The sequence below is a fragment of the Lonchura striata genome, chromosome 1 (assembly GCF_050655825.1).
Source record: "Lonchura striata isolate lonStrDom1 chromosome 1, ASM5065582v1, whole genome shotgun sequence".
Taxonomy (NCBI): Eukaryota; Metazoa; Chordata; class Aves; order Passeriformes; family Estrildidae; genus Lonchura; species Lonchura striata.
In genome coordinates, this window is record NC_140703.1 from 127,349 (window position 1) to 141,738 (window position 14,390).

The window sequence follows — 14,390 nt, forward strand, 5'->3', positions numbered from 1 at the left end:
AAATACTGCAAAGCCATTATTAATACTGTATGTAGGCACAGGGTACCTGACTTGTAAAGCTGCCAGGAACCTAAACTCTTCTGATAAGATTTGCCACATTTTTTTCTTTAAATAAATACATTTTAAAAAATCATCAAATGTCCCTGCTTTATTTCACCGCGGCAACGAAATAAGCACAGTCTCAAGTCTGTGCTTCTGTTTCCTATTACATTAATTTCTCCCACCCTGTTTCTCCCTCAAAGCAGTGAACGTGCAGGCAAGTAATCCTGCCATTGCTCCAGCTCTATGGAGGATACAAACCTGCCTGAAGCCTCTGTCCCTCTGCTACTAGGCAGTCACTGCTGCACCCAGGCTCTTTATTCACGGTTGTAACAGAAATACTTTCATTTTTTTTCTCTTAAAAAGACACCTAACATTTCACCAGATGGTATCAGCACTTCCAAGTGCCTGTAAACCAGACTCCCCAAGCCCAGCCCATTAGGAGCTGCTCTGTGAGTGGCAAAGGAATCCAGAAATTAATCGCCTACCTTACACCGCTTCTCACCTGGTCTTGGCTACTTCCTTTCCTCAGGCTCTGGCAAGAAACCCAGACATGAAGCAATTCCCCAACCACAATGACAGCCATGAAAACTATTTAAGCTGCTGACAGTTCGGCTGTATCATTGGGCAGTCTGACTGAATTAGCACAGAGAATTTTAGGCTCCCCACACTCTTCTGAGCAGAGGTAGGGTGCGTTATGTTCCTGTCTTGTGGAAACCTGTCACGTGGCAGAATGGGAGTTGGGTTTGTGCATCCTTTGCTGCTTACTCCTCTCCTTACCCCCAAAAACTGGACGTGGAGCTGCAGACATCCTTTTTACCTTTGTACTGGGGAACAAAGAGGTGGCAGATCCCCACCATTAATAGCCTGTGCAGACAGACCAACAATGAAATACAACTGTACTGGGTTTGCAAGGCAAAGCTTTGGTAGCAGGGTGGGGGGCAGAGCGGCGGCTTCTGCAAGAAGCTGCTGGCAGCTTCCTCCATGTCTGGCAGAGCCAGTCCCTGGCAGCTCCAAAGATGGATGTGCTTCAGGACGAGGCTGAGCCCATGAGAAATGGTGGTGGTGCCTCTGTGATCATGTGTTTCAGAAAAAAGAAAAAAATAAGTTTCTGCACAGTTGTAATTGCAGCCAGAGAAGAGTGGAGTGAGAGTACGTGAAAGGAACAACTCTGCAGACACCGAGGTCAGTGAAGAAGGAGGGGGAGAAGGTGTTCCAGGCACAGGAGCCTGGTGAGGCAGCTGTGCCCCTGCAGCCCATGGAGATCCATGGGGATGCAAAGATCCACCTGCAGCCTGTGGAGGAGACCCATGCCAGAGCAGGGGGATGCCTGCAAGGAGGCTGTGACCCCGTGGGAGGCCTGTGGAAGGAGGAGCCCCTGCTGGAGCAGCTTGTCCCTGAAAGGCTGTACCCGTGGTAGGGTGGCCCACGCTGCAGCAGCCTGAAGGGACTTTCACCCACTGGAGGGACACAGACTGCAGCAGTGTGATGGGGAGTGTTGCCTGTGGGATGGACTCGCACTGCAGCAATTCACAGGGATCTGCTGCCTGTGAGACGGACTCATGCTGCAAAAGTTCATGGAGAACTGTCTCCCATGGGAGAGACCCCATGGAGCAGCAGGGGAGCGACTGCTTTCCCTGATGAACTGATTGTCACCTCCATTGCCTGTGTCCCTGAACAGATGGGGTAGGAGGTAGAGCTGGGAAGGAGGGTGTGGGAAGATGATGTTTTTAAGGTTTTATGTTGTTTCTCATTATCCTGCTCTGACTATTTAGCCATAAATTCAATTAGTATCTCTAATAAGACTCTCTTTTGCCTGTGACAGTATTTGACGAGCAATCTCTCCTGGTCCTTATCTCAACCCTTTTTTGTATTTTCTCTCCTCTGTCCAGCTGTGGCGGCAAGTGATAAGAGAGGCTTTGGTGGGTGCCTTGCATCCAACCTACTACATGGGAGCCTGCTCCTGGATCATGGAGCACCTCCTGCCCCACTGCTCTGGGAATTACAGCCTATTGGAAAGCACTTGCTAGCACAGCACTATGTAGAACAAAGATTAAATATTCCTCTTAAGCGTTTCTGATAGCCACCAGCAGAAGAATGACATATTCACCACCCCATCCAGCTGCCTCGAGATGTTGGCAATTGGTGGGTTACACTGATGGAAAAAATATTTACCCTAAAAATCCTGCAATGCACCAGAGCAGAGAACTAAGCACAGAACTCACTCACAATGGCTGGAGACAAAAGAGCTACAGCTAAAGCTATCACAGCCTCTAGTCATCATGCACACCCTAAAACATGTCTCATCTATGGCAAGAGACCAGAAACAAGCCTGGCTGCTGGCTGTTCTTGCTCTCCAGCTGATTCTCATTGATGTTTGCCTTACATAATCCCACTTCAGGGCCTTAGCTGGATTTCCATCTGGCCATCACTCTCTCATGGCTGATTCCTTCCATTTTAAACCTTTGCTCCATCCCTGTGACATCTGCTGTTTTGTAATACCCCACACCCATCCCGAGCGCCTCCTTCAGTCCGTGGACAAGCCCCCTGTCATCTGCTGAGCTCCTCTGCCACATAAGCCTCTCTGCATTCACCTTCACCAGAGGCTGCTTCAGTTCTGGCTGGACAGCTGCACACACATTGCCTCAAGTAGCTCCTCACTCATCTGTGTATGAGTATCATCAGAAACAACTATTAAGCACCCAAACTGCTTTTAATTGACCAGCAGTAACTCAGTGTTTCTCTCAGTACTTATAAAAGGTCACAGTTCTGTGTTTTCCAGTTCTGACTGATAGCACCTGTAACCCCCAGAAGTGGCAATATTGCTCAGCTGCTTTTCACATCTCTCTTTAGCACATGCTATTAAGAGACCATTTACCTAATCAATTACACATTGAAAAGTATCTCTAGTGTCTAAAGGTACTCTAAAAGCTGGATGCAATGGAGGAACTACTTCCTGAAACTGATGGATGTGCTAAATCAATGACTGGTCACTGATTAAAGGCTGGAGCACTCACCTTGAGCTTTAACACTTCAGCTGATTAGCATGTGCACATGAGTACATATCGATGCAAAGGATTGTCTTCTGCTTCAACTGACAAACTGCTGGATAGCTTTTAAATTAAAAAAATCAAAAAATAAAATAAATAAAATCGGTATTCCTCCAGACCCAGGGGAACAAACAAGCCAGACTTTCCGGACCCAAGCCCCAGGCCCTGCCAGTAACACACACAGCACTAAGGGATGCACAGCCCGGCTGGGTGCTTAGGTTACCAACTTCTGAACTCAGGAAAGAAAGGAGGAAAAGGCAAACTTCTGGATTATTTAACAGAGTAATTTCAGCAACGATCACTCTTGGTAACTTAATGGAACAGAGGAGCAAAGTCCTCTGCCCAGAGACAAGAAGTGACTGTGTATGGCTCAGCTCACGGCCACATAACACACTCTGACCTCAGTCTGCTGGAGCATCCTCCATATGGGGACAGCAGGGGCAACCTGGATGGCTGGACTCACCCTTGACTACCAGCAAAATGCTGAAACAGTCCTGACCTGGTGCTGTGCGAAAGGAAACACTGCCAGGAAGCATTGACGGGATCAGTTCTGAAAGCAAAGCAAGGTCCTGGCCTCATGCATTGCCCTGTTTTAACCACACAGGCAAACAGCTAAGAAATGTAACTATTTTCTGCTTAAAAGCCGCAAATTCCTTGGAGAAAAGGAAAACTCAATCTGACAAAAAGAAACAGGCAATGGTGAGAATCTGGCACATACCGGATAACAATCATTGCCCAAACGCTCCCAGAGAAAACTGAAATTAAAAGTCACAAGGCAGATGCAGAATAACATCTGTTGTGAAAATACATTATTCAGCCAGCACTGGTGGCGGAGACTTTTGGTGCAGTGCAATCTGCACACCCTGGTGACCACATATGCAGCAAGATGTGCTGCTTGGCATAGCCAAAGAGAGAGCAGCAGCCTTGCTTGGGAGGCATTTGGGAACCAGTGCCCTTACAGGTCAGAACTACTTGTTATGCCACTCTCTGGAGCATCGCAGCCTTCTGGAACTCGAGTAACACAGACCAACCCTGCCTCGGGGCATGCAAGAAATCATATGGGGACAAGCTGCAGACAAATGGGCCACTAGTCCTTGCCACATGCATCACCAATGGCACAGCATATGCTCCCGGTTACACTGTGGGTCACATTCTGGATGGAGATCTGCAGTCCTCCATCAGCCTTAGAAGAGACAGATGCACACACTCTACAGCCAATCATCCAATTTGCACCCATCTTCGAGACAAAATCACAGACCACTCACAGACAAACCTATGGCAGCGAAGTTACATTATGGCTTACTTAGTGGAGAAGAAGCCTCAGGAGTTGTCACCAGCTCTCTACAGCTTTTGTTTGCTCTACAGCACTGTTTGCTTGTCTAAGCCCACCCAGCACATGCTCTGGACGAGACCACAGTGGTCCTTGGAGCAGCAAGTGCTGCCAGGAGCTGGAGCCTTCCTGTAGCGCAGAGCTGCTCGGGAGCTGCTGCTCTCCCTGCACCACAGAGCCCTGTCCTGAAGCCTCCTGCTCCCGTGCCTCCATCTGCCGTGGCCGTGCCCAGCCCTCGAAGGAAAAGCTCACAGCTCTGGCTCTTACGGCACTGCAGGAACTCGCACACGAGGAGGAGGAAGCACGGGGCTCTCTCACCTCCAGTGCCCGCCTTGCTCCAGCATGTCAGTCCTGCAGGGACAATTATTCAAAGTAAGGAACTTACTCGGAGGCTTCAAATACAGTGCTTAGGATTCTGCAGAAGCTGAGCAGCCAGTTCATTCAATAAGACCCAACAAAAATAATGGTATGCATTTCTTCCTTTTATAGGTTTACGGCTAGAGGTGTCCAATTCCCACCTAAGTGACTCTCCTGGGCATAGGCCAGAGCAGTCTAATAAGCTCCTGTGGCTTTCCATGAACTGAACAAATGAAACAACACAAAGATGAGTGTACCTCAAGAGCTGTTTATGGAATACATTTGAGCTGGACTTAGTTTATCTGCATCCACAAATGCTTTAGGACTGTCACATTACACTTGCAGGCAAATACACACACGCAGAGAAAGGCATGTGCAGCCCCATGCAGAGATCACCTATGAGCTGCCAAAGAATAAGATGCCATGTTTAATATCCAAGAGAATAAATCTTCTTGTGTTTTTTAGGCTGCCTGCTGAAGTTGTTGCTGACCTATACACTTTAGGCTCATCTAACATTGCTGGGGAATTGATGACTTTTAAGTCTGAGCATTCAAGACTTTTACCCAGCCTTGGGTGTTTTCTCATTTATGTTTTAAGAAAGTCCATCTTATATTTATCTTCAGGCAGCTACTCAAAAAGAAAAAAGGAAGGCACAGCCCTCCTTCAGTGCATCCAGACTGTTTTGAAGAGACATCCAAGTAAAGCTTTTGAAGAGCCACAAACATTAACCTGACTGCTGTTACCCACTTGTGAGGATTTGTGACATTGCCTTTCAGTGACACTTCCCTTTGAAATCATTAATGAGCATCCTCCAAGATGCTGCACCCCTCCAGGGTAACTGAATCTACTCCAAGAATTTTCTCCTTTTCTGAAATACACTCGAATAGACTGAGCAGACATGTCAGCTGTACCTTCTGGATTTTTTTTAAGTTTTACTATTTCAGGTAGCAACACCATTTTCATCACCAGTATCCATCCCTGTGAGCCAGAGAGCAGCAGATCACCTGTCTGTCTTGAAACTTTGCAGCTACTCTTGAGGAGGCTGAGCTGCCATGAGTCCCAGAACACGTGAGCCCTACAAACTGACATCAGGAACCTGGACTGGTGACTTTTCTTTCCCAGGGAAAATGGCCAAAGCACGTCCCCAGGGACCCCTGGCCCTGAGCTGGGACCTAACAGCAAAGAATCCATACATCCGAGGACATACCTGAGACCGAAGTTGTCCCCACCTCAAACTTGTGCTGCCCTGATAGACCCAAGGGAGCCCTACAAACTGACATCAGGAACCTGGACTGGTGAGTTTTCTTTCCCAGGGAAAATGGCCTGTGTTTCTGCCCAGAGCCCCCTGGGACTTCGGGTGAGGCTGACTGAAAAAAATCCGAACACGGAAGGATATGTTCAGACCCCAGCTGCCCCCACCCCAAACTTGTGCTTCCCTGACAGTCCCAAGGGAGCCCTACAAACTGACACCAGGAACCTGGGCTGCTGAATTTGCTTTCACCATGTAGATATCCCTCATTTATTCCCAGGGCCCTGCAATCCCCCTGGGTTGTCTGGTCCCAGGTTTCCTTTTGCCTCCCTAATGTCAAAACGGCCCAGGATTTCTCCCAGTCCAAATCTCCCACCCCCAAGTACTCAGGGTTTTTGTTTTTTTTTTTTTTTTCATTCCAAATACATGTTGCAAACTGACAGTACTAAGCTTGGGGCTTGATTTTTTCTGTGCTGGAGAAATCTGCCACCATATAACCCTAACCACAACAACCTTGCTTTGCTCAGAAATCACAACCTTCAGACCACCATCATGGCACCTTACCCACTGGCCCTCCACTGGCACCTTCCCAAAGCACTCCAGTAATACTCCACATTTTCAGTGGGCATCCTGTCAGACCCTCATCCTCACCCTAAAAATGCACCAAGGAATTCAAAAAATAGCCATTAGGAAGGTATAACAATTCTCTAAAAGTCACCAGAGAAAGCCTTCAAAATTCCCCTAAATATTCCTAATAGCCCTGAAAAAAAAAAAAAAACACTCAAGGAAGCCTGCTCAGCCTCCAAACCCCTTCCTGTTGCTCTCTAGCCCACAGATGTCATCCCTACCTTTTAGCAGCGGGTCCTGTTGTCCTCTGAGGGTTCTGGCGTTGTCCTGGTGCGAGGGTCGCTGCCCTGTCCCACTGGGAGGCTTCCGGTGTGGTCTCGCTGTCAGGCTTGCTGTGCTGTGCTGCTGTTGTTGGGGCTGAAAAGGGAAAAGGCTGCTTAGGGTGAGGTACGGGTGGCGTGAGGGGTGCCGTACCTGTACCCTAACTTGCCTCCTAAGCTGTACCCTGTAGCCCTGATCTCCACTGGACTGTCCAGCCCTCAAGGCCTCACCCTTTACCCCTGACCCCTCCCTCTGCCCCCCAGCCCTCAGGCTCTGGCTGTCACCCTCAAGCCCCCTCTCAGCTGCCCCTCAGCTCCTGTGTGCCACCCTTAATCCCTCTCCTCTGCCCCTCAGCCCCCAGCTTCTCTGTGTCACCCTCCAGCTGCCCCTGCCCCCCTCAGCATCTCTCTGTGTCACCCACTGTCCCCTCCCCTGTTCCCCCCTCAGCTCCCAGCCTCCGTCACCCTCAAGGCCCCACAGTGCCCCTCAAGCTGCCCCTCAGCCTCTATGCCATGAAAAGACCCTAAAACCCCATAAAAATGCCCTAAAAAACCCCCTCATCTTCAAAATGCCTTAAAACCCCCACAGAACGCCCTTAAAATACAATAAAAATACCCTACTTTAAGACACCCCTAAAAGCCCCCAAAGAAGCTTTTAAAAAAAAATCCCTACATATTCCTAAGAGCTCGTAGAACAGCTCCATAATCCTTAAAACACATCGATAAGACCCTAAAAACCAGCGCAGCGAGGGAGGCTGGAAGATGCGAAGCCGCGCTCCCGGCCCCGGGCGCAGCGCGGCTCCGGCAGGAAAGCGGCTCCTCCGGCAGGCAGAGGCGGCGCCGCGCCGGCAGACCCCCGCCCGCTGCCCCCGGCCCGGCGGGGCCGGCACCGGGCCCGGGGGGCCCCGGCGGCGCCCGAGCCCCGCGCCCGGAGCGGACGGAGCGGCGGCACCGGCCGGCACCGGCCCCGGCCGCCCTCGGCCCGCGGAGCCGCCTCCAGCCCTCCCCTCACTCACAGACACCGCCCCGCTCGCCGCTCGCTCCCGCCCCTCGCCCCTCCCGCCGCTTCGGCCGGGCTCCGGCTGGGGGGCTGCAGTACCGCCCTGTGCCCACAAGGCGGCAGCACTTGTCCAGAGGGTCCGCGACACGATGGCGGCCCGTGGGGACCTTGACGGAGAGAGGCGTTTTTCGCCCATGCCTGTCGGCTCCCGCCAAAAACCCGCACGCTCGCGGTGCTGCTGACCCCACAGCCCGTGTGCACGGCACCAGAACCGCCGCGGAAAATCCCGTCGGGGGACGCCGGCGGTGCGCGCAATTCAGGCAGTGTAAAAAACAGACACGGGTCCTCGAATTTCAACGTCCTCGTTTTCGCGCCCTCTCGAGAAGGTCAAGCGAGGCCGCGCCACGCCACTCCCAAGATGGCGGCCGCGGGCGGCGGGCTGCAGTACCGCTCTCTGCCCACACGGCGGCAGCACCGCGCCGTCCCCGCCGGCACGGCCTCGGCAGCGAACGCCCCAAAGCGTCCGCGCGGGAAAGAACGGAACAAAAAGCCTGCCTGCGACCCGATAGGAACCGAAAGAAAAAAGCTTTCCTCCTAAACTGCATTTCAACAAGGCTTGTTTTTATATTTTTCAGATTTATACTCACATTCGATTTTGTAATGGATACTGATGGAAAATTGTATTTTTATCATTTCTTAGATTTATTCCTATTCTATTTTATTACATTTTATTTTTTATACATATCTTATTAGATTGCTTACATATTTCTATAGTTAGATTTAGATTTAAAAAAGGTTTGTATTGCTTAAAATAAAACCCTGCCTCTATCCAAGTAAAAATCTTTTAAAAAAAACCCTTTATTTAAACTACATTTAAATGTATCTCTACTTTTCACATTTATATTCAAATTTATATTTTAAATGTAGATTGATGTATGATGCTATCTATAGTCTCTCTCTTCCTAATACTAATTTTTATTTCTATTTTATATTTTTATATATACACCTGTATACATTGATTATATATTTCCACATTTAGAATGATATCAAACTAAAATGTATATTCATATCTTTTCCATTAAAACCCTGCCTCCAACCAAATAAAAACAAAAAAGCCCTTTCTTTAAACGATTTTCGAATATTTTTATTTTTTTTTCATCATTATAGCAACCTTTTAACTTCTACTTTATATTGATGTATTTATAAATATATTTGATACATATATAATAAGGTAGCGAGATAGATAAACTATTTTTTAAATTCTATTTCATACACACTGCTAATACTTATGTTTACTTACCTTTGAATTTTTATATAGATCTTAACGTATTTAGGATATATTTCTATACAAAGATTTCTAATTTTATTTTATTTCCATTTATAATTTTTATAATAAAACCCCTACCTAATACCAAATAGAAAATAAAAATCCCCTTTATTCTAAATTATATTTAAATATTTCTATATTCCTATTTTTGATTTTTACAAGTACTTATCTATTCTATCACAACATATTGAGGTACTATATTTCGATATATAGTATTTATGACATGAAATGCGTTATAATAAGACACATACAGTAAAATACGCATTAGGTACTGTATTGATTCCTATTGTTTTGTAATATTCATATATCCACATGTATTAATTATACATTTCTATATGGATATTTATGTTTATAATCGATATTTATATGCATATAAACATATAAAATACTCCATATCAAACAAGGTTATACCTAATAGTAATGGACGGCATTATTTATATTACACATTTAATTTATATGTTTTCCATTTACATTTAAAATTGAAGTTTTATATTCCCATTGTCATGTTTATGCATGTGTTCTATTTCATTAGAGTTCTAGTTAAAACTTTGCAGTTATAATCTAATTCCTAAAAATAAAATGCCAAAACAAACAGCATCAAATTCCCACCAATACCATCCAAAAAATTCAGAAAGGCTCCACCAGCCAACCAACTACCAGCAAAAAAACCCGCACTACATTCCTTTCACCAGCAGCTCTTATCACGCCACAAAAACGAAACAAACATTTTAAAAACCCTATAGAAACCCACAGAGCAAATCACAAAAACCACTATAAAGGAAAAAAAAAAAAAGCCAACTAACTTACCATACTCCAAACCATACAAGAGATCCCCAACGTTTCTAAAAAAAATAATAACCAAAACTCTACCACTACACTAACTCATAAAGAGAACCCAACGCTCTATAAAATTAACTAAAAAAACCCACCAAATAATTACAGATATAAAAATATGGGAACCACGAAGAAACAAAAAAATTCACCCCCCAAATAAAATAAACACCTAAAGAGATCCACCATGGAAATGCCCATGCTCCCAAAAATAAAACCAATAAAAAACAACAACCAAACACATCAAACTACAAAAAAAAAATATATATTAACAACAACAAAATAGGTATTCCTAACTCAAGAAACAAAAATTGCCTCAAACCATCAAAACACAAATACCACCTAGAAAGAAACACGTCGCCAAAGGAGAAATGTAACCACAAACAATATCTCCCAAGTACTCTGCAACAATGAAACATACACGGCAATCAAATAAGCCAAATGAATGAAACCCCTATAGTGTAATAAACAAGAATGCATTCATCAATATTAAAAAAAACCTCACCGATTAACTCCAGGGCACTCCCTCAAGCCCACCAAAACAAACACTACGCACTCGCGCTAATAAAAGCCTCACAAACCGAATTGAAAAACGACCCTCTACTCCATGCTCCGACCCATAAAAATCAGTGTAAACCTTTAGAAACACAACCTTAAAAAACATAAGAACCGATCAAAAAGAAATCCAACAACAACACTCAACCCAAAAACAAAAACCTTGCCATGAGCAGCCGAAGCAAGAACCGTAACAACCAAGAAGCGCCCGGGGCCCTTCTCCTACAGCGACGCCGATCAAAAGCCACCGATCCCAGGAGCTCCTCAGGAGCGCCTCAAAAGCAGCGCAGCGAGGGAGGCTGGAAGATGCGGAGCCGCGCTCCCGGCCCCGGGCGCAGCGCGGCTCCGGCAGGAAAGCGGCTCCTCCGGCAGGCAGAGGCGGCGCCGCGCCGGCAGACCCCCGCCCGCTGCCCCCGGCCCGGCGGGGCCGGCACCGGGCCCGGGGGGCCCCGGCGGCGCCCGAGCCCCGCGCCCGGAGCGGACGGAGCGGCGGCACCGGCCGGCACCGGCCCCGCCCGCGCCGCCTCCCCCGCCCGCCGGCCCGGCCAAAGCTCCGCTCGGCTCCGCACGGCTCGCACCGGCGCGGCTCCGGCGGGCCCGCGGCAGCCCAGCCGCGCCCAGCTCCCCTTCCGCCCCGGCCAGCCCCGGCACTGCCGGCAGGGCTCCGCGCCGCACCCTTCGCTGCCGGGCCGGGGGCAGAAGAAGCGCCCCGAATGCAGCGGCACAGCCCGACCCCCGCCCTGCCAGCGCTGCCACGGCTGCAGCTCCCTTCCTCTGCAGCCCCGACTCTGACGCCACGCTCCGGCGCTCACCTCACCCCAACAAGGGAAAAGAAATGTAGGCTTCCCTTCAATCGCGTCCTCTAGAAGAGAAGAAAAGAAGCGGCTTGCCTCAAACGATGGCAAAAGGGGGCTTCTTACCTCAATCCTAACACCTTAAAAGGCGGGACCAGAGGACTGCCCCCTCCAATTCAACCTCAGGATGACAAAATCTCAAAGGGAAAGGGGAAAAGTCCCCGCTACAAAGGCGCACCGGCTCACCTCCTTGGCTGCTGCTTCTCGGCACGAAGACTTGTCCCTCGGCTCCACCTTTGAGCAATGCTCCACGTATCCAGGTGGGGATCCAGGTGATCCCCCGGACCCTGTCCGAAGCGCTCACCGTCCTTCCAGGAGACAGCCCCGGGAACCCCCAAAAACTCCTCTCCTCCAGCAGCTCCGTGCAAAAGAGATGTGAGGAAAACCCCCTAAATCAGCCACCGAAGGAGCTGCCCCCTCCTCATTATCCTCACAGCTCACACCTGGGGCTGCTCAGAGCCCTCATCATCCTAACAGCTCACACCTGCCGCTGTTGCCACTCTCCAACAGCGTCTCTCCATCTGCAGCACGCATCCCAATTCTCACAGACACAGATCCAACAGAAATCTGCTACGGGTGTCTGCTTTTCTTAATCCATCTGATTACACAATTAAAAAACATATACACCAAACATCCTGATCCAGTTTCAGTCACAAGCCCAGCCCCAGCATCCATGTCAGAGGCATAAAAGGGATGTGGCGGCAAGAACCCCACAGTCCCTGTGCCAGCCCTTCGGATCCTATGGAGTGTGCAGCCCCCTTTCCCAGCCCTGCAGTGATTACAGCAGCCGCCCTACAAATCCCCTTTCCCAGCCCCAGTGATTTCAGCTCTTCACCCACAAGCTTTATTTAACTGCCAGCTCTCTTCGTTAGCTCCAGCTGTGCATTTCTCCATCTTCAGCGTGCAGGATCTTGGCCTTGGCTCCAGCTCTGCAACACTTCAGCTCGTGCCCCAAGGTGTCTAAGCCCACCCCACCATCAATATCCCAGTCCTGCAGTGACTTCAGCTCCTACCCAAAAATGCCCAGCCACTGGGCCTACCATGTATTATTACAATTCAAAGCCCAGAACCCCGCTCTCAGCAATAGAAATCTTTTTCCATTTTCAGACACAATCCCAGCCCCACAGTCCATTTGCCAGCCCCACAGTGACTTTGCCCCCAGCCCCACAGGTGCCGTCGCAGACCGAGAACATATCACTGCATTGCCGGGATTTTCAGGCGCAATCTTAGAGCCCCCACGTGCGCACTACACATCCTGTTCTAGTTTCAGTCACAAGCCCAGCCCCAGCATCCATGTCAGAGGCATAAAAGGGATGTGGCAGCAAGAACCCCACAGTCCCTGTGCCAGCCCTTCGGATCCTATGGAGTGTGCAGCCCCCTTTCCCAGCCCTGCAGTGATTACAGCAGCCGCCCTACAAATCCCCTTTCCCAGCCCCAGTGATTTCAGCTCTTCACCCACAAGCTTTATTTAACTGCCAGCTCTCTTCTTTAGCTCCAGCTGTGCCTTTCTCCATCTTCAGCGTGCAGGATCTTGGCCTTGGCTCCAGCTCTGCAACACTTCAGCTCGTGCCCCAGAGTGTCTAAGCCCACCCCAGAATCAATATCCCAGTTCTGAAGTGATTTTAGCTGCCACCCACCAATGCCCAGCCACTGTGCCTGGCCCTGTATCTCATCAATTCAAAGCCCAGAACCCCGTTCTCAGCAATATAGTTCTTTTACAATTTTCAGACACAATCCCAGCCCCACAGTCCATTTGCCAGCCCCACAGTGACTTTGCCCCCAGCCCCACAGGTGCCGTCGCAGACCAAGAGCATATCCCTGCATTGCCGGGATTTTCAGGCGCAATCTTAGAGCCCCCACGTGCGCACTACACATCCTGTTCTAGTTTCAGTCACAAGCCCAGCCCCAGCATCCATGTCAGAGGCATAAAAGGGATGTGGCGGCAAGAACTCCACAGTCCCTGTGCCAGCCCTTCGGATCCTATGGAGTGTGCAGCCCCCTTTCCCAGCCCTGCAGTGATTACAGCAGCCGCCCTACAAATCCCCTTTCCCAGCCCCAGTGATTTCAGCTCTTCACCCACAAGCTTTATTTAACTGCCAGCTCTCTTCGTTAGCTCCAGCTGTGCCTTTCTCCATCTTCAGCGTGCAGGATCTTGGCCTTGGCTCCAGCTCTGCAACACTTCAGCTCGTGCCCCAGAGTGTCTAAGCCCACCCCAGAATCAATATCCCAGTTCTGAAGTGATTTCAGCTGCCACCCACCAATGCCCAGCCACTCTGCCTACGCTGTATTATTTCAATTCAAAGCCCAGAACCCCGCTCTCAGCAATAGAATTCTTTTTCCATTTTCAGACACAATCCCAGCCTCACAGTGACTTTGCCCCCAGCCCCACAGGTGCCGTCGCAGACCGAGAACATATCCCTGCATTGCCGGGATTTTCAGGCGCAATCTTAGAGCCCCCACGTGCGCACTACACATCCTGTTCTAGTTTCAGTCACAAGCCCAGCCCCAGCATCCATGTCAGAGGCATAAAAGGGATGTGGCAGCAAGAACCCCACAGTCCCTGTGCCAGCCCTTCAGATCCTATGGAGTGTGCAGCCCCCTTTCCCAGCCCTGCAGTGATTACAGCAGCCGCCCTACAAATCCCCTTTCCCAGCCCCAGTGATTTCAGCTCTTCACCCACAAGCTTTATTTAACTGCCAGCTCTCTTCGTTAGCTCCAGCTGTGCCTTTCTCCATCTTCAGCGTGCAGGATCTTGGCCTTGGCTGCAGCTCTGCAACACTTCAGCTCGTGCCCCAGGGTGTCTAAGCCCACCCCACCATCAATATCCCAGTTCCTAAGTGATTTCAGCTGCCACCCACCAATGCCCAGCCACTCTGCCTACGCTGTATTATTTCAATTCAAAGCCCAGAAC

At 49.3% G+C, this 14,390-nt stretch overlaps 1 protein-coding gene across 17 annotated transcripts in view; it reads right to left on the reverse strand.

Annotated features, from left to right (window-relative positions):
* The window catches only part of LOC144248686 (uncharacterized), a 117,192-nt gene extending 109,480 nt beyond the window's left edge, over positions 1–7,712 (reverse strand). For 8 of the 17 annotated variants that reach the window (XR_014954246.1, XR_014955060.1, XR_014954008.1 and 5 more), the window contains exon 1: positions 6,874–7,712. The gene's annotated coding sequence lies outside the window, so the exon portion shown is untranslated. The remainder of the gene's footprint in view (positions 1–6,873) is intronic. The other 9 variants (XR_014954755.1, XR_014954630.1, XR_014954918.1 and 6 more) reach the window with 4 other exon arrangements.
* Between the last annotated feature and the right edge of the window lie 6,678 nt (positions 7,713–14,390).